This window comes from Melanostigma gelatinosum, assembly GCF_949748355.1.
Source record: "Melanostigma gelatinosum genome assembly, chromosome: 7".
NCBI classification, from domain to species: domain Eukaryota; kingdom Metazoa; phylum Chordata; class Actinopteri; order Perciformes; family Zoarcidae; genus Melanostigma; species Melanostigma gelatinosum.
In genome coordinates, this window is record NC_136640.1 from 25,336,365 (window position 1) to 25,355,948 (window position 19,584).

General features: G+C 42.1%; 1 protein-coding gene across 1 annotated transcript in view; it reads right to left on the bottom strand.

Annotated features, from left to right (window-relative positions):
* LOC306779968 (protocadherin Fat 3-like) overlaps positions 1 to 12,363 on the bottom strand; it is a 188,389-nt gene extending 176,026 nt beyond the window's left edge. Inside the window, exon 1 of the mRNA XM_079272102.1 lies at positions 12,275 to 12,363. The gene's annotated coding sequence lies outside the window, so the exon portion shown is untranslated. The remainder of the gene's footprint in view (positions 1 to 12,274) is intronic.
* Positions 12,364 to 19,584: the final 7,221 nt, after the last annotated feature.

Consider the following 19,584-nt stretch of genomic DNA (forward strand, 5'->3'; position numbering starts at 1 on the left):
ATTTCCAGCAGTTCATTCACTTAGATATCAGATATCAGGGTATAAGGCCAGTTAATCACAACCACTGGAACATAACTTTCAGTGCTTGCACATTTTTTGAAAGCATGTTTGTGTCCTATTATAGCTGGATTTTCTTCTTCACCTTTGCTAGTTTTGAGTTCAAAATCAGTCAAACGTATTTAAATTCTATTGGACTTATTTTTAATTATGATTACAGTCAAAGTAAGTAACAGTTGACTGTGGAGGAGTATTTGTAACTGTTGAAGGATTACAATCCATGTAGAATGGTTTGATGGCTTGCAGGTTTTTGGAAAGTAAAAAAATAAAGATCTATTATTTTACATGTCCCAACATGGGGACACATCTCATTGTTCTCTTTGTTTATCCTCCAGGACGGCGAATCTACAGAGGCTGTGCAGGGGATTCTACAAACAACAATGGGCATCTACGTCATTCGGAGGGAGGGTGCCGGTCCTGAAGAAGAGCCTGCAGATGTTGGGGTTGTACTTGAAGGCCTGTGACTCCTGAAAAATCTGCCTTGCGTCACCCTTGGATGTGTGATGCTATTCGGACTGATATATGCGCTTAACCTAAGCTACCCCAAGGACCTCAAGTGCACTTTCGAAGTGTTCCAGAAAATCCTGATGGAACTGGACTCCACCAAACTCACCGAAAGTGCAAGTACTGAAGATTAAGATGCTCCAGTGAACTGATATTTCCCTCAGGAAACTGTTTTCCAGTTTGGACTGTTTTGTTGCAAAGTACTCCTTTTAGATTGTTAGGTTGGTCAACATTTATAAAAAGGTACGCATTCCAGTACACTCACATTTTACCATGTCTGTTCAGCAAAGTTCTGAAAGGAGTCTGTTTTTGCTGCTAGGTCTTGTTTACAATTCTTTAAAATTGATTTAAAGTTATTGTTGAAGTTTTTGCAATGCCCACACACAATAAAGCCCAAAATCTGTATAATAGATTTTATTCCCATGGGAACACTGGACATTCTATTCCAAATCAAAACATGAAGAAAAATGTCTGAAATGTATTACTTAGAAGAAAGTGAAGAAAAAGTAATATTACGCTGTTCAAAAAGATAGCAGTGTCTGCATTTGTCTTTACAAACTCAAACATTTACTGTATAAACTGAAAAATGCTTGAAGATCTAGCTTTCCTGCAAATCACTGAACAAATATTTAGTTGTATAACCACTGTTGCATGGAGTCAACCAACTTCTGCCACCTGTGAATTGTGGAATGTAGTCAAATTGTCATGTGCTGGAATACCTGTTCACAGGTGCCAGAAGTTGTCTCCATGCAACACAGATGTGAAGCAGTTCTTAGAAACAGTGGTTATAAAACTAATTATTTGTGTTTGAGTTTGTAAAGACAAATGCAGAGCCCAATATTCCTTTTTCTTCACTTTCTGTGAAGTAAAACATTTTTCTTCATGTTTTGATTTGGAATAGAATGTGCAGTGTTCCCATGGGAATAAAAGCTATTATAAGGATTTTGGCCTTTATGCTCTTTTTTTTAAACACTGCTATTATTTTAAACACAACTGCAGTAACACGTTTCATTTTTTCATGTATTGTGACTGTGGGGAGAATATAAACGCATTGGGTTTATGAATAAAATGGTACTGTGTATTCAAAACACATTGGGTTTATTGGTATTATTACATACATTTTATGTATTTTTTACGTTTGACTGGCGAATATACATCACATTAAGTTTTAGTTTATTTATGTTAAAACTATGTAATCCAAATGGATGGAAATTTTATATGCAATTAAAATACATAAATCTTAATTATTAGGCCTAAATATTTCTGTGAGTGTAGCTGTATGCACATGCATAGCGAATGAGCAGAACAAGAGCTGTGCTGTCTGCTCACATCAGACATAAAGACAAGTGGAGCTCTGCTGTGGGTCCTGCCCTCCATGTCAGAGAAAGGACAGGTTACCTTACAGTCTCCAAATACACATGCCTGCTTCAATAATGACTCTCCAATTATAACACAAGTACAATTATTCAGCAGTAATGTTGTGTCAGCAGTCACTGTGGCTTGGGGGAAAGGAATGTGTAATTGATGCTTTCTGCACACACTGGCAAGAACTTCATCCCTCTTTCTGTGCATGTAGACGTAAGAAGGGACTGCTGGCACTGTGTCAGCTTATCTGACACAGTTAATGAATTGCAGTGGACATGATTTAACATGACAAAGAGCTTACTCTGAATTATTCTGCTGGCTGATTAGACAGCTGCCAAAGAAAAAGGGGCTCCTTTTGAAGGCAGATTCAGTAATTAGGATTTGGATCTGGTGGATTCAGAGCTTCATTTCCAGGTTTGGCTCATGGTCAGGTGAGCCACGGTGTAGGAGAGAGGACTGCTGGTTGCTCAGAAAGACAAAAAACAAGGACAGAAACTTGTTTGAAAGGGCAATTTTGTTAAATGGTCCCAAATTCAGCCTCTGACAATCCACGTGTAAAATAAAAGCAGGGCATGACTCACTGTTTGCAAATAGCTGAGCCTGTTAGCAGCATGAAGGTGAAAATGTTGCTTCACAAACGTGACTGGTTGTACTGGCTGTTGAGCGCTTGGAGAAGGACACCTAGCATACGGCAATGGCTTCCACCAGTTCACCTGGAACTCCCAAACAGCAAGTGTGTCTGTTTCACTCTGCCTTTATTTTCTCTCATAGAACCGGGCTGGGTAAAGGTCACTTTGAACTGATGTTCTGCTGGTTTGGCAGAGGTCTGCTGGAACTAGGGGTGGGAATCACCAGAGGTCCCGCGATACGATATTATCACGATACTGCGAGTATTGCGATAACATATTTTGCAATTTATTACTTTTTTCAACTTCAAATGATGTCCCCAAAGGAAAACTGTGTCAACATGTTTTATCTAATAAGATAAAGTTTTCAGTCTGTTCATCTCACTTAAATCATTTGTATTGCAGCAGAATATGATTGTCAAGCAGACAGACTGACCAACATTGTCATAAATGTTGCATGAACCTGACAAACTGAACTGTTTGTATCACTACATAGTCCAACTTAACCAAATGCAAACGTGTGGACTCAGCATATGAACTATAACTTGTATAAGTAGGATATTAGAGTTATATAACTCCGTATAACTTGTGATGCGTGGACGTGGAGGGCAGAGAGACAGTTATGCGCTGCACTCTCCCCATGAGCCGGCTGCTGTTGGCAGGTTTAACCCCGTTGTGAGGCCAGATGTCTCTTTGTTTTGACCAACTTCCTACCAATCACACTGACCCGGGACCTTTGCTGACCTCACCAGAAAACAACTCAGCACCATCTAGTGGACTGAAAAAGTAATTGATTTGATTTTTCTAAAAAAAAATGTATCGATACAATATCGCCACGCAAAATATCGCAATACTATGCTGTATCGATTTTTCCCCCACCCCTAGCTGGAACAAAAGCCAACCTTAGCTTAACTTTAAAATATAGTCCAAGCCCTTAAAGTAAGGCTGACCCACAATAACACACAGGCTTTACACTCAGTTTAGTCAGGGTTTGATCTCTAAATAGCTAAATCATATGCATGCCGCACCACATACCATAGCCAGCACATAGCACGACAATCATACTGTATCATAGATCATGGGAAGACATGTTTCATATGAGTTTTTGGCTGGGCCGTTCTAAATTGCCTCCATAGCGCCCCCGACAAATTTTCAAAAGAGCAGCCCCATCGCTAAGTTTCACCTACATGTCAAAGGATATGTATCTCATGGAGACTTTAAAAAAATCCTCTTGAAACCATGCTCTAAACCAGAGGTCTTCAACAGGGGGTCCGTGGAGGTACTGCAGGGGGGTCCGCGAAATTTTGGTTGATTAGACAAATTTTTTTTTCTCTAAACATGAATCTGTCCATTATTTTAATAGTTCAGTATTGTATGAAAGATAACTGGTATCTTTATGCATGGCAGTGGCACTAATAGGCCATCACTCATTTTTCATTTCCACATATATATGTTTAAAATAAAAACATCAGTTTGAATAGCTTGTATGCATGATTATCATGCAATTGCCAGACAATGTTGATATTGGCATTGGTATCAGCTGACAAGGTGTGTTTATAAATGGCAGTGGCATGGCCCCCCTACTCACTGTACCTTACACGTTTAAAATAAAAACATGAATATATGAACCTGTGTATTATTTGAATAGCTTAGTATTGAATGCACAATAAAGAGGTATACATGGTACCAGGGTAGGAAATTTACATATTTTTTGGGGGGCAATTTTCGACTGAAATCCAGGGGCATTTTCAAAAAATTGGGGGCACTTTTTGAAACTTCTGAAATAACATTTAACCTTTGTTCAAAATAATAAATATACTTATTTAGGCTTACAGTATATGAGCAATTGTCATCAAATGGCAATAAGACTATTAGGCAGTAGTCTACAGATTCAAAGTGTTTTCTTAGATTTTTTTTAACAAAAAACAAACAAATCAGACAATCATATTAAATTTTATTCTTATTTCTTTGTGGTTATTTATTGTTATTACATTTTTTAAACAACTATTAGGTCAATGATGCCTTGATTACATCAATCAGTCATTGTATGGAATTATTGAGACAATTTTATAGCACCTTAAAAAATTTTTTAAATGTGCCATTTGAAGGTACAAATTCAGTTCAGAGTTTTTGCTTCGTAAAATATCTTAATTGACTGTCAGTCAGGTATTCATCATTTCCAGCAACCCTCAAATCAAAGAATAAAGACACTTTAGGTGTATTTTCCCTTTAACTCACGAGATGCATGTAGCATGTTTTATACTTAATGTGAATAGAATTCATTTCATCTAATTTCCATTATGCAATATTTATACTTTGTTCTGAAAACCGGATGTTCGTCTGAAGAAACCGGATGTTGTTAATCTTTAATCTTAATCTTTAATCTTTCCGTTAACTTTCAAAGTCCTTCGCTCGCTCCCGATCTGCGCCATTTGAATGAGTTTACCGTGGATTTCAGCATATAGGTGCACTACAATGTAAGTGTCTGCTGAGTTGACCGCAGTCTCACAGTAGGTCTGATTAAGAAGCGCTCAGTTTTTTTATTTGTTTAGAAAGTTCGGGGGCATTGTTTGCCCCTCTCCTGGTGATATCGGGGGCAAAATGATATTTCTTAGGGGCATTTTTGCCCTCGTGTATTACCGACGCTGCATGGTACTAGGCCCATTTAATATAAAACACAATTTTATACAACATATATAGTCGGGGGTCCCTACTCCATCTCTCTGTCAGTTTGGGGGTCCTTGGCCTGAAAAACATTCCTGGAAGTCAGCAATTTTGATCTTTATTATTTTTCGATGGATTTTTGTCCATTTGTAGTCGCTATACTTTAACGAACTCCTCCTAGGGAATTTGTCTGATCATCTTCAAATTTGGACAGTAAAATCTCAAGACCTTTGTGATAAAAAGTTATCAAAAGTTTTACGTTTGGTAGAATGGTGTAGCCATTGTTCCAAACGGTCCCAAACATCCCATGCTTGATAACACTCATGGTCTGAGGATGTCTACAAGCCAATTTTCTCTAATACTCACAGTGCCACCTACTGCCGAGAGGAAATCTGTGTTTTGTGACAAACGGCATCCGATTTACATGACTTTTACACAATATGGTTTACACTTGATATAGAGCAACATAATGCATGTTTGCGCATGTTCTGTAGCACAACACAGCAGATAGAGGAAGTGGTGCACTATTTGCAAAGCTTCATTTCAGCATCAGTCGGTCCACGCGGGAAAAAAAGTCAGACTCGCGAGCATGTTGTCAGACGGTCGCGGACACCCTCATCCACGCGAGCCGGAGTCCCGCCAGCACCCCCGACATGCGGGAGGATACACCCCTAATATGTTCAGTTCAATACGACAGTGGTGCCACGGTTCGGTACGTTTTCAATACAGCAAAAATACCAAATCCTCGCTGGTGAGACTCAAGGGGGCGTGTCTGAAAAACATTTGATTCTCTGTTTGGGCTTTTGTTTTCTTTTACAAAGCAGGAATTATGGTCTGGCAAAATGGGCTCGTGAAGGAGTAGTGTCACGGGGCTCAATAACAGTAAGCATGTTCGTACAGCCTCTGCTTTCCACTCCAGAGTAAGGTCTCATAGCCGCAGCTATAAATATAAAAATCGCTGTTCGAATCAGTAGGGCAGTGGTTCTCAAATGGGGGTATGTGAAGGCACTCCAGGGGTTACGTGAGACTTTTAAAAAATATATTTAAAATTAGCATCCATTTAAAAATCCTTTAGAAGTAGTTATTTAATAAATATTCAATAAAATATAAGTGTAAGTTCATGAACTGAATTGTATATTCAGTAGGCTATTCAATTTCATTATCCGAAACACCCAGAGTCTCCCCCATACCAGGATGGTTTGACCCAACCAGGCACACGCCACCTGTCATCACCTGTCAATCACTGCTGCCTTGAAAACTCAAACAATGGAGTCGTGGTTGAAGCAGTATTCAGTCAGTATTCCGAAGAATATGTTTTTAAATGGGATTTATGTCACGAGTTGCAACCCACCCAAGGCTTTGTGTTTTTTCTCTGTGGAGAGATTAGCCAACAGTAGCATGAAGCCAACACATCTTCAGCGGCATCTCAAGACAAAACTTGCAAGTCATGTTGGTAAGCCACCTGAGTTTTAGAAGAGGAAACTTTCTGAATTCAGGTCATCTCAAGACACGATGCGGAAAGCCTCCACGACATCAGCCAGAGGCCTCCAGGGCTTTATGCGGTGTCTTTGCTCATAGCTAAAGCAAAGAAACCATTCACTGTAGCCGAAGACCTGCTCCTTCCAGCCGCTGCTGTGCTGGCTGAGACCATGCTGGACGCAAACGCAGCGGAGAAGTTAAAGACTGTGCCTTTAATGACTCTGTGTGCCGCAGAGCAGATCAAATGAGAACAGACATTGTCGAGCAAGTTGTGGGAAAACTCTTTTTCACTCCAGCTGGATGAATCCACAGATGTCAGTGGAAATGCACAACTTGTTGCTTTTGTGAGATACATCGATACTGACGACATTTATGAGCACATACTATTCTGCAAAACTTTGGAGGGGAAAACAACAGGAGGACATTTTTGTTCTTCTCTGCAATGACTGTGATCAAAACAAAGCAAAGAAACAGACAGTGCCTGGAGAAGAGCTTGATCACAGTAGTTGCCTCCCTGCAACAAAGACTGACAAAGATCCTCAGTGAAGCACATGTTTCTCACTAAAATGTAAATGCAAAAGCCCTCAGTTCAATGCAACGATGCAATCTTCAGTGTTGACAGTTTAATATATCAGACACTGATGGCACAGTACTGTGTATTACATCTCTTTCAACCAGAAATGCTTTGCGCTGGTTAGGGGTTACTTGGCTGTTATTCAAATGAATTCTTCAATACAAATAAGTGTATTGTTACCCCCCTAATATATAGCTTAAGTGGTTGCATGAATCTGCCTGAAATAAATTGTGAAATTACATTTTTGCAATATTGCTGACCCTCACTTGAAATAACTTCAGTCAAAGAAGTACACTTTCTTTCTTTTTCCAATGTATATATGCCGATCCTCTGATTGAAGGACGACCCGCTCACACCACTGAGCAGCAGTAGCCCCCCTGATGTGGTGGAGACTTACTGGGAAAGTGGCTGAATGTGTCCACGACAATGAACACAACAGGTGAACTGGTGACTCAGTTGTCTGTTGTGCACAAATGCTGCAGCTGATGGCGACTCGGGTTGGGTATCGTTTGGGTTTTTTCCGATACCGGTGCCAAAACCATACTTTTAAAACTATACCGGTGCCTGAACCGATACCTTTTTCTTCAAATTGAACAATATATTAACTGTTTAAAGTATACTACAAATATAAATAAATACAAAACACTTGGCTTCAAACTACAGCTTCAAACTTTTTAACTTCAAACTATGAACAATATATTAACTGTTAACAGTATACTTAAATAAATATAAATAAATACAAAACACACACACTCTGTACACACACTACAGCTTCAAACTTCAGCAATTCTCTTGCAGAAATATGAGCATATTAGCATTCTCTGGCAAAATACGACACCTCCTGGCTTATTTTATTTTACCAGTTGGTAGCGGTAATGCGCCAATTAAAATGACCACCCCTCAATTTTACCTTAATCAATTTGACTCCTAAATTCTGTGACTTAAGTCCAAGTATCAAGTCTCCATTCCATAGCTCTGTGAAGAACAGCGCCCTCTTCCCCATGACAAGAAGTGCATTTCTCTCTGAATCTGACCTGCTGGCACACTGTGTACTAAGCAGGGGCCACCAGAGTCCACTGGCACCACTGCTCCAGACAACGATCTCATGTTGATGAATCAATAGAAATGCGGACATGATTTATTGATGGTAAATTGATAGTTTCAAATTGTTTTAGTTTCAAAACCCTGTGGCTGTCACACCGTCCACAGCAAGAGAAGAAGCACACACAGATGACAAGGACAAAGACAGATCATACTTCTGGGCCGACACAACCGTCATTCAACAGCATTCCAGGAGCCGCTGACAACAATAGCAGGTCCATTCACACACACACACACACACACACACACACACACAGCCAATTGCAAAGAGTGGGGACAAAACACCAGCATACTAACCCAACCCCCCAGCCTGGATGAAGAGGGGGGACTCTCTGCCACACAGAAAGACAGGGAAGGAGAGGGGGGTGCAGAGTGCTGGCATTTTGGCATGAACAGACTTTCACAAAGCCCTCGGGAGCCCAGAGATGAAGGAAACATGAGGGGGAGGGTGGAGGAGCAGGGGTTGCAGCGATGCCATTTTCAAGCAAGAAGCCTGTAGAGCGAGGCACTCAGGGAGAAGGAGAACAAAACAAACGGAGGGAGGACCTCCATCTCCCCCTCCCCCTTCTCGTCTTCCACGTGGAGGTCAGTGTGCGCTGCAGGGAGGTCAGTGCAGCAGCTTCTCTGCAAAATCGCATCCACATGTTATCTGCAGTGATGCAGTCAGGCTCCATACAACCACAGGAGGGAGATGCCACGCCACCGAGGACAGATGCGTTTGAAAACTCCGGTGTTACCTCTTAATGTGGACGGGCATAAACGCATACATTTTAAAACGATGGCGTAGACACCCGCGTTCACTACTTGATTGGTTCTTAGCAGTCACGACGTGTCCTTCCCTGATTTGTCACGCCCCTATCACCCTTTTCCGGAAGACCACAAATAACAGCCTTGATTATTGATCGACTACCAGTTGTTAATTCACTTTCCTTTTCTTATTGAAGCTTTTGTTCTGCACAACTATTGTGAAGTCTACAAAGAAACTGTAAAGGAACAAAAGCATAAATACTCTCCAGTGCGATAGGGACTTCAGCCGCCGGCAGAGCTACGAGTGTGAGAGTAGACAACAAATAAACAGAGGAAATGAGTGAGAGACCAAATTTATTGACCCATAATCTAGTAAACTTGTATTTGTAAGTGTTCATTTTAAAGTAAATTAGTTGGTATGGACAGAAATCCTTTTGCAAACAATGCTGAAACATCAGTCTGGACGGAGATTGCTTTTGTTTAAAAACCCAGGTTTTGAAGGAAAATATATTAGTGTGGCCATAGCCTCAGACAAATTGACAGTAGATATCAAAGTTGGTACTGTCATATTGTTTAAAGCTAGCCTCTTCAGCTTTGACAGGTCCAACTGTGAGATCTGTGCAGCCCAGCACCGGACAAATGATGTTAAATGGAAATCCCAATAGTCAGGCCTGCGGTTAGGTTTTTATCTGGGTGATGCCGCCGATTTTGCATGAGCATGTTGGATGTGTTCTGTGAAGTCTGCTGACGTGACTCTAGTCGTTAGCTGATGAGCCACACCTGAGCCAGGTGTGACTTAGGCTACAGCCACACTAATACACTCAAACTCAGTTTTAAAACGAAAACGATCTCCGTCCACACGGACATTTCAGCATCTTTTTCAAAATGATCCGTCCTGACTAAAACGCCTGAAAACGAATATCACGCGACTATTGACGTACACTGGGCATGCGGGTGGGTGCCGGTGTAGACAGGAAGTAGATTGGTTGTTGAGATCAAAAAATATACCAGAGTTATAAAGTAGTCTTTAATAATGAAAGGTTGTTTGATACTTAAGATCTTCTCTAAATTCTTCCTCTATAAACTCAAACAGACACACTTCGTGGAAAGTTTTAGAAGTTTTATTTTTTAGTTACAATGCTGCTCTCTCTCTCACAGACACACACAGACAATTTACTTTAATATTAACACTTAAACGAAATAGTTGACTGGATTATTGGTCCATAAATGTGGTCAACACACGTCTCTCACTCGTCTCCTCTCCGTTTCGTTTGTTCTCACTCGTAGCTCTGCTGGTGGCTTGAAGTCTCTGTCATACTGGAGAGCAATCAATGTTTTGTTCCTTTATAGATTATGTGTGTGGACTTCACAATAGTTCTGCAGAAAAAAAATAAGCATTAATAAGAAAAGGAAAGTCCTCCGTTTTGTGTCCGTCCTCCTCAAAGCCGCTAACCGTGACTTCAGACGGCCGCCGCTCTGTAGGGCTGATAACACCGCTGGTCACGCCGCTCACTGATCGCTCCAATAAAAGCTGCTTCCTCCGTAATAATGCAGACTTTAACTGAACAACAGCTGCTAGTAAAGACAACAAGGTCAGCAACGCCTGTAATCAGTTGTCCATGTTGAATTAACCTGGTAGTCGATCTGTAGGAAAAACTGTGATAAACTGTGAAAGCGTGATTGAGATTTTTGGTCATACCATACAGCACTAACTACAATACAGGAGAACACAGGCTCAATGACTGGATTTCTTACAACTGGAGGTTAGAAATGATCTTCCATTGTACGCACCTGCTACAATTAACAACAGGAGCGGCCAACGCTATTAGCTACAACAAAACACAACAACGCACATGGCAGTCTGCAGTAGGCCGGGCCGAGGAGGATATAGAGGAGGTGTTCGGAAAAGAAGTGAGGAGGAAGGAAAGAGGAGGTGGTGTTGGGGCGACCGTGGCCAAGTGGAGAGCAGGGCCGTTCTTCAAATCAGAGGATCGGCGGTTCGATCCCCGGCTCTACTAGTCGCATGTCAATGTGTCCTTGAGCTAGACACTTAACCCCAAATTGCTCCCGTAGCTGTACCTACGGTGTGATAGAATCTGAATTGTAAGTTGCTTTGGAGAAAAGCGTCTGCTAAATGACTGTAAGGTAATGTTGGGAAAGAAGGGAGGAGGAGGAAGAGGAGGTGTTGGGGAAAGGTGTGATGAGGAGCTGTGAAGCTGCCTGCCTGAGAGAGGATGAAGCACCCATTCTCCCACATACACAGGTTGGCGGAATGTTTTTGCAGAAAGCGCCCATTAAAAAATAAAAATAAAAACGAGTAAATGGTCTCCACCCTGACTGCTGGTAACCTTTATGACACAGTCTCCCTTTTTGGAGACACACTCTTCCTATGTAGGCTACATGCACACTTGTTTTCACTGAATGCCCTTGCGGCAATTTAGACCAGCCCTAGTTGCTGTCTTCAGCAACTCACACACACATGTACCTCTATCATTCAGCATAACCTGTCCACAGGATTCTAACTTCCTTAATTCCCTCCCAGATCATTCCCGCAGTGAATGTGCCATTCTGTAGGCTGCACTCAGTGTCTTGGAGCATAGTAGGGGAGTAGGCCTGCTTTATTAAGAGTAGATACTGAGGTTCCTGTATCGGATGCTTAATCGATACCGCAGAGCTGCACCTGCACCATAGAATAGAAAGAAGCTAAACGTCTCCATTATTCCTGGATACCACAGTCTATTTCGCACGTTGAACAGCAACGACAAAGCAATGACAACTGTCTGTAGACTACAGCGATTAGCTCCGGGTGGCTGGAGCTGGGACCGGAATCTCACTTGTCCCATGCAGCTGAAGCTTGAGACCCGCAGCCTGCTCGTCATCAGCAGTCACCGCTCATCTGATTCACATTCACGCTTTGTGCCAGCGCTCTGCTCGAGCTGCACGGGGCCACACAGCTGCAGCACATCACACATGGCAGTAACGTTAGGCTATCATACCAGACGTTACATGGCTTGACTCGCCTATCTCTTCTCACGCGGTCTTGCAGATATGAAAAATAAAACGCATCACAGGCTGTGGAAACCCGTTCCCCGCATTCACACCGCACGTTTGTCCGCACACCTCTAACTTTGCTCCCGTATCAACCTGTGGGACTCACCCGCTCATGCTGCAGAATATCCCGGGGGGAAAGTCCGTCCGACTCAGTAGGCTACCATCCACCAGCAAAGCGGCTACGAGACTGCCGACTGACTGCCCGCTCCGATCCCCGCTCTCTGTGCTCTACACTGCTGCTGCTGCGCGGGCTCATGACGGGGCCGGGTCGCGCGCATGGGTGCGTGGGAACAGCGCAGCCTACCGGAGACTCTGCAGATTGTATTTCTCGCACTGCTTTTTTATTAATTCAGGTACCGTAATTACATATAATCTTAATTTCAATCGTTAATTGATCTTTAACACATGTATCTTACATTGACTGGAGTGGGGGTGGGAGCACACATTTAAAGAGTAACTTGCAAGAGCCCTCAGTAAATCAATAAATCAATGGGTAGGAAAATGATCTAGAGCAGGGGTCTTCAATTAAAATTCCAAAAGGTCCAGATTGAGAAAATGTCCTCGTGAAAAGGTCCGGAACATTAAAATAATATCTAACTTGCGCTATTTAGTGGCATATATATATATTGAAGTCGCCTAGTAGTTGTTTTTTTGTGTTTTTTTGGTGTTGTTTTATTATTATTATAATTTTTTTCCCATCTCAAAAGGCTCAAGGACATACACACACACACACGTTTACACACACACGTTTACACACACACGTACACACACATACATACACAACTGACAATAGGATGTTTGCTGACTTTTATCCCACTGTTGTTGTCATCCTCTTGTTATGTATATGTATTGTCTCTTGTCTTTCAATAAAAAATAAATAAATAAAATAATAAAATAATAATACATTTTAAAAATGCGTTAACGCGCGATAAAATAATTGTCGGCGTTAATTAATTAATGCGTTAACGCGTTAACTTGCCCAGCACTAATATTTTTATATTCTACTGAACTGCCTGTGAGGGTGACAAAAATAAGATGTCCTGACATGTTTGTCAAAGTGTTATATGCTTTCTTTGTGTTGGAATAAATGTGAAATATTTAACTGCAAAGTAGTAATGCGTGTTTGATACCTTACATTTTTTTTGCATTAAATCATTCTGGGATGTTTGCTGAAATTGATTGGATGTGGCACAGCCCTCCCAGTGAGCACTAACCCGGATTTCAACGTTGATTTCTGGTTGAAAACGCGTTGATATGGGGTCTGAACGTCGAAGACGTATTTTAACCGTCTTTTGAACCGGCTAAATTACGGTTACAATATCAACGTGTCACAAAACACCAATTTCTTTTAAAATATTGATGGTTTGTTCAGTTGTAGGTTGAAAGAGACGCGATTTTGGTTAATTTAAACGTAATTCTCCAAAATCATATTCTGCTGTCTGTTCATATGTGGTCTACACGAAGACGTTATTTCAACGCATTCAATGTCTCATATAAAACGTCGTAAATATGGAACTATAGACTGTGTGCTGTCAACAAGAAGCTCCCAGGACATCATAATGAGAGCAGAGCACATTATGTCTGTATATGTTCACTAAAATACAACTCAGTGTTTACTGCTGGAATACGCATGCGCACGGACTCTGCATTGTTCTAAGTTAGAGGCTGGAAACACGACAAGGTTTGAGCTAGCTAGCTCTTACTGAGTGATGAGGAAGTGAACGAGCTGACGGAATAAACGAGGCTTCACGCTAACGACGTACTCTGTAAGTACTTGAACTACTTTATTCCAGTATTGCAAACCGAAATATCATTACCATACCATTAATATCATGTTATGATCATCATGCGGGCGAGGCTGCTAGCTTGTTAGCATGTAGCGTTAGCATGTTACCAACAGTAAACTTAAACAGTAAACAGCAGACATGTGTGTTCGTTAATGTACTGTACTAACGTTAATATGATCATGGTCAAAACATTGTTGTTTGGGTTATGGCAATATATAAAGAATATTGTGTAATATCCAGGTCAGCATCGTTCCGTTGAAGACACGTCTATGGTCTCCTGTGTAGAGACGTTCAAAACTGGTCTAAGTCAATATGTTTTTCTAATACTTGTTTTATTTACAGATGTCCAGCTTGAAAATATGGCAGATCTCCTGAAACAGGCTCCTGTGTGGCTTTAAAAACGACATTTAAAAAAGGAAAAGGAGATTATGTTTTTATATAAAGAACATTGTTATATTTATATTGTGCTTTAATAAATACAAATGAACTGTTGCTGTGTCACTTGGTCTTTTGTCCTGTAAGTGGAAACTGTTGATGTGTTATATACCCAGAAGGACTGTAAGCATTTCGGCGTTGAACACACGGTTAAAACACAGTGAGGTTGACTACACGGTTAAAACACGGTGAGGTTGAATACCTTGTTAAAACACGGTGAGGTTGAATACACGGTTAAAACACGGTGAGGTTGAATACACGGTTAAATCACGTTGAAAAGTGAAAGGTTTTTAGCCGGCTATTTGTAGACGTTGATTCAACGCTCACGTTTAGACCAGATATCAACGTGATGTCCAATACTGGCTTTCAACTGATAAATGTGGATGTGGTTTCTTAGTAAGCCTCTAAATCATGATATATTAGTATTAGCACAATGTAGAGGACGAAAAATTATAGTATTGCAAATCACGTTTAAATCTGGTCTAAGCTTCAACTTTGAATCAACATCTACAAATAGTCAGCGAAAAAACTTTCACTTTTGAACCAATTCTGAACGTCTTTTCAACATTGGGCATAGACGTCTTTTAAACGTCTTTTGAACGGAAAAATGCTCACTGGTGTTACGGTAGTATTTTTACCTCATAACAAAGGGGAGGCCGGAGCCAGCCATGTGGCCGGCTTTGTGCCGTCGACACACACGCTGCGATAATAACGCTACCAAAACTGGTTTACAATTATAAGGAATTTAATTCCACTGATGTAAGCACGATTACAGTTATACATTGGAGTGTACACTCCTATGACATATTAAAACAATAAAACCCCATTTGCAAAAAACCTCAACTCAGCTTCTCAGGTGAAAAACACGTCCGTCCTCCGAGAGCCATGACACGAGAGAGGAAAAAGGCTTAAATTAAACCTCCCACATCTGTTCGATAACACCTCCTCTCCATTTATCTCGATTCCTATTGGCTAACTTCCAGGAGTGTATTCGGCTGTCTGCCCCTGAGTCTAACACATTCAATGACCGTCAGTTACGTTTTAACCCCTTCTATAATAATCCTTCAGTATGAAAGTTAAACTTCTGCAACTTGGCAGAAGCTTCATGCTTCTGCATGTATGTTTATGCTTATGTTTATCTTAATTATGCATTCTCAAAACCCTTATGATTATGACTAACTATGAATTATTAATTATGAATTATTAAACACTTTTATTATATCTACTAACTACAGTTTTTTACTCAAATTTCTTACAATTCCCCCCTAACTCACAGTTCACTGTGAGTTAGCTACTCAAATGTAGTTAGTTTTTCAAATGTCCCTGGAGACCTCCCCCCTACTCAATCCAGGGAAAGGCTCCCTATCTATCTAAACCGAGGCAAAGAATTCATGCACACAGATATCATTTCAAGTATTTCTGTTCAGTTCGTTTCAAGATAGAGTGCGTTGAAGGTCACTGCCTTCCATGTCTTGGGGCTGGCAGGATCAGGATACACCCTGTAGGCTAGAGAACACATACTGAGAAGCCTTGACTGTTCTTTTACACGTGACAAAATTACATTTCTTAATCTTTACACCCTAAAATCCCTTTATAACCCAATTAAACAAAAAATTTAATCTCCAAATACTCATCCAAAACAATCCGTCTATTTTCCAAACTTCCAACATCTCACTGGATGTTTTAGAAGTCCATCTGGATGGTCAGGAACCGCTCGTGAAGTCCCTCTGGTGGCCTCATCTAGACTGTGGCCATCAGAAGCTCCAATTCGTCCTCATCCTCGTCACATAACTGGTTGCCTGGACTGGTGTCTGGCTCATCGGTGAAACAATAAACCCCTGTAGAGGTCCACGGATGCACGGGAACCCCCATCCACAGACAACTCGGAGGCTTATGATGACAGCACACAGAATAATTACGATTGCCAAAAATGTATGTTTTCACTGGCTAAGCATACTTCCCAACCAGTCGGTGAACGGATCAGTGACACCAGAGTTGTCTGCTAGCTCTTGGCTGAGTGCTGTCAGTCCCTCCAGCTCCCTGGTCACCGATCCATCAGGAGCTGTGTTATTCGGAATGAAAGTGCAGCACGCAGACCCAAACATCTGGCACACGCCACTTTTCTCTGCTAAATCATCTCTAATGCCATTCTGTTCTGCAAGGTCATTAAACTAGTCTTCGCCAGCTGTGCATGCAGTCCTGATATGGCGTCACTGGTGAAGTTTACTAAACGCTGTTGGTTATAGTAAATGTAGTTGATCCAATCGACATTTTTATTAATCATCACCTTCTGAGAGAAAACAGATTCTAAATCTGCTGCTATTTGATTTCTGGCTTGAAAGTCATTAGACACCCCCCTTGGCAGTCTTATGACATCTTATGTACACTTGGTCATCAAAGGCCCCTTCGGGCCGCCGGCATCTCTTTTGGATCTTCTGTTAGCATGTGGGCGTGGAGAGATGAGTTCTCCATAAGTTGCATCAGTGACAGGCAAGATATAGGTGACTGTTGCTACAATTTGCTTCAATAATACTGCCTACATTGGGCCCCATAGCTGTATCTGAGGCTATACAATCAAATGGACCCTCTGAAACCTTGAACAGAGGTGGGGTATTATATTCTACAGGTGGGTAATGCCAGTGCAGCCTCTGACAAGTGTGTTGGAGGGGCAAAGTGTCATCAGTAAACAGAGTTAAAATACAACTAATTCAGGACTTAGGAGTCTGAATCTTGAAGGAACTGGTGTTGCTAGGGGTCTAGATCCTAAACACACAATACAATCTGTACTACTGGCTTGAAGCCGTATATTGTACCCACCATAAATTCCCATCTGCCATTCCAGTTTCCACCCCTTACCTCATTCTCTGCGTCAGTCGTATGTCGAACCTGGTCTTTTTACAGGTTTATCAATAATCCTAATGAGCCCTTGTGGGGCAGGACTATCAGTAGCCTTTCCCTGTATTACGTAAAGTCCTCAGTCAGTCAATTTAGGTAAGTCTTAAAGGATTACATCTACCCACCCCCTTTGTACACATCACAGGCATAATATGATAACCGCTTCCCATACTTATGTGTGGCAGGCCCACACTCGTCAGTTATGATGCACACGGTTTTGGTCATCCACCCGCAGGCGTGTTCATACTTGGGACTGGAAATTACTTCACAGAAGTCGAACTGGACCGTTGATGTTGTACCTTCTTTGAACATAAGAGTGAGAGTTACATTTTCATAGGTGAGTGTCGTCAGAGAAGCCTCTCTACGTGGTCTAAGATCGGTTTGATTAGCTACTGAGGCTAAATGTCGAATCCTGATGTAGTCATGCATGTGATCTGGTTCCTGTCTGTGGTCAATTCCACATACTAAGAGGGAAGCTACTGAAATCAGGAAGAAAGTAATTAGAGACTTCCATAACCCACTGACCCTAGAGTCTCCTAATGGACGCCCTCGCTTAAACTGTGGGGAAAACGTCATCTTCAGTACTGTCTAAACCCCTCTTTTGAGGTGTCTTTGGCTTCAAATTTTCCTGTCTGATGTTCAATCCTGTCTCTGCGAGTGTCTTACTCGTTACCTTCGCTGCTGCACAGTGAGTGAGGTGGTGTCATGTGAGGTTGCCAATACTACCTCCCATGGACCGGTCCACCTTGGTTCACTCCACTTGCGTTTGTGGACTTTTATCCACACCAGACTGCCTGGTGACACATCAGCCTGCTTCCTTTCGTCAGCTGCTGCTTCTGCGTTTGTCACCTGAGGAAACAACACTCGGCTCATGTTAGTTCGAGCTCCCGTATATTTCTCAATTTCTAGAGTTAGCAAGTCTAGTTGTGGTTTATCATGACGTTATTAAATCTCAAAATTTGTGAGTAGCACCTTTACTGAAAACGATTCTAAATGTGGATCTACAAAAAATGTTTGACACCTTACCATAAATGTTTGACACCTTACCATATTCCCCCTTCACCTCGATATCTCTGCTGTAAGGGATCACATGGCAACCATCTATGTATCTTGGCTATACCCTGAACCTCCCCATGGTCCTGGTGACAGCATGGGCATCTGTTGATGTCTCATGGGAGGAGGTCCAGCTGGACCTGGTCGTAGGTGCTGCTGATGTTGTGGTGGGAACGGAGCATGTTGTGGTGCTGCACTGATCTGTCTTCCTCTCCTTTTATGTGGGCAATCTCTTACCCAATGACCTTCTCTCCCACATACGTAGCACTCACCAAACCTGTCAGGGTTTTCTCTGTTTCCTGGTTGGCCATATCCGCCTGCTTGGTAAGCTCTGCCTCTTCCATATTCTCTGCCTCTGTTGGATGCACGTGCACGTCCTCTGCCTCTATAATGTGGTGGAGGTTGGTAGTACACCACTGTGTGGGCTGGTACTGCTGGATTTGGTTGGTATGAGGTCGGGGGTGCAGCTGGATATTGGGGCTGTTGTGAGGCCTGAGCCTTGTCTACGGCCATCTGTTTCTTGGCCAGATGTTTTCTACTTATCTCTCTGTCAGCCGCCGCTATTTGAAGTTGCAGCAGCCGCCGCTGCATGCTCTTTATGTCTTCCTGTCCTTTTGTCTTCTCAGTTAGCTGTCGCTGGTTGTAGTGAGTTAGGTGTTTCCTCCACATGGCATCTTTCATGTTGCTCAAGCCTACTACTTCTTCCAGCGCTGTCCGTACCGGTGGAGGCAGGCCCATCTGCACCGTGTGTCGCCATACTACAGTGGTGGCTTCATTGCCGTCATGTCTCCCCCCTGTTGCCCTCTGCCACTCTTCTTCAGCTCTCCTCAGGTACTGATGGGTTTCTTCCTCTGGTTTTATCTTCAGTCCCGAAAGAGAGTTCGTTTTTGGTTTTTTGGCCCAGATTCTCCGCATTGCTGACCAGAAAACTCCTCGAAAGTTGTCAAATGGGGTTTCATCCCCCCTGTTGGTCGTTCCTGTACTTACCTCCAAAATGTTCAATTTGGCTGTTCCTTCGGTGTGGATCATCACGGCACGGATGTCTCCCAATGCCAATTTATCAGCTGCTGTGAGTTTTTCAAAGACACGGATCCACGGATTGGCTCCACCTGCCAGCGGTGGCAACGCCTTTTCCAGTGCGTCCATGTCTCGATGTCCCCATGGCACAAACTCAGCTTGTCCGTTGGATTTTACCAACTCTCCTACTTCCTTACTCTGCTTCTTTAATGTAAACATTATGCAGCCT